The sequence below is a fragment of the Lactuca saligna genome, chromosome 4, assembly GCF_052625555.1.
Source record: "Lactuca saligna cultivar CGN05327 chromosome 4, ASM5262555v1, whole genome shotgun sequence".
In the NCBI taxonomy this organism is placed as follows: Eukaryota; Viridiplantae; Streptophyta; class Magnoliopsida; order Asterales; family Asteraceae; genus Lactuca; species Lactuca saligna.
This window is the reverse complement of record NC_136420.1, coordinates 124,095,646-124,097,249: the sequence shown is the minus strand read 5'-3', so window position 1 is coordinate 124,097,249 and position 1,604 is coordinate 124,095,646. Positions and strand designations below refer to the sequence as shown.

The following is a 1,604-nucleotide window of genomic DNA, read 5'->3' as shown; positions in this document are numbered from 1 at the left end:
GTACAACCTGCCATTCCTGCCACTGCCACATTCGAGCTGAAAGGACATATCTTGTCTGCACTGAAGGATATCCCATTCTATGGAAAAGATCATGAGGATGCGTTTAAGCACTTAGATGAATTCAATGAGATTGCTAACTACTTTAATGTCCCGAATGTTAATAGAGATACCGTCTTACTAAGGATGCTTCCCGTTACTTTTAAAGTTGCTGCGAAGGATTGGTTAAAAGCACTTCCACCTGGTACAATCACTACTTGGGCTCAAATGCGTGAGCAATTTCTAGACCAATTCTGTCCACCATCCAAGATAGCTAAACTCAAGAAGGCAATAGCCAATTTTGAGCAAAACCCGGGGGAGTCACTTTACGAAGCATGGTAGCGTTACACAGGGTTGTTAAGGAATTGTCCTCAACATGACCTTAACATTCAACAAGAAGTGTCCATATTCTATGACGGAGTCAATGTAATGACGAGGTAACTCCTTGATTTTTAAGGACCACTTACAAAGAAAAATTCGGGCGAAGTCAAGGAACTAGTTGAATAATTTGCAAAGAATTCTCGTGAATAGCACAATCCAAGGAATGAAGGCGTAAAAGAAGTTGGGAGTGCACATTTTGAACAAATGGCTGCTATGATGGCAATGCTAAATAATATGGACCGAAGATTGACCCAAATAGACCAATCAATTCATGCAATTAGAGTTGGTTGTGAATGATGTAATGGTCCACACTTGACTAAAGATTGCCATTTGGATGAGTATGGGAACAAGAAGGCTCAAGTTTGCTACTCAAGTGGGGACAAGTATGATGAATATTAGAGAAAACCAAAGAAAGAGTGGCTGCCATACGATGAATACAAGAAGGAAAAGGAAGAGAAATATAAGAAAACATGCCGAGGCTTCTATCAAAAAGAGCAGCCACCAACCTAGAAGAAAGTGGACTTAGAAAACATGTTGCCCGATTTATGGAAGCATCCTAGAGAAGACATGATGATACCAATGCAGTGCTAAAGGAAAACATGAATATGATGAAAGAACAACACAAAATGATGATTGACCAGCAAGCTTCATTAAGAAATCATCAAGCATCGATTCATAGTTTATAAGTCCAAGTTGGTCAACTCACTACTTTAGTGAATAACAAATTATCTTCACAACTTCCTGAAAAGAAAGCTCAACCTCATGTTATGGCTATTGATACTGAAGAAGAGACAATCTATGAGTTTTTGGAGGCCCTAAAAGTGGAACACAAGCAGCCCGATCCAAAGCCGAAGAAGCCGAAGCTCGAAAATGAAGACATTGCTAAAACATCATACTCACGTCGTGGGCCCAGTCTGAACAGAAAAAGTCAGAATCCGTTCCTGCTTATCGATCGCCTTTACCATTCCCGTCTCGAGCTAATCTCAGTCCACTGGAAAGGGAACATCTGGAGTTTATTTAGCTAATAAAGGGTATTCCTATTAATACCCCTTTTATTGATTCACTTTCAAAAATTCCAGCATACACAAAGTTCCTACAAGATCTTGTAGACACCCATCAGAAGTTGAAGAAGAATTCTAAGGTCATTCTTAGTGAACAAAGCTCAAGAGATGTATTAGGAGAGTTTT

General features: G+C 39.7%; 1 non-coding gene across 1 annotated transcript; it reads right to left on the bottom strand.

Moving 5' to 3' along the window:
- Positions 1-312: 312 nt before the first annotated feature.
- LOC145044510 (small nucleolar RNA R71) lies at positions 313-419 on the bottom strand. Its single transcript, XR_013681457.1, has one exon. It is a non-coding gene; the product is annotated as a small nucleolar RNA R71 (small nucleolar RNA).
- Positions 420-1,604: the final 1,185 nt, after the last annotated feature.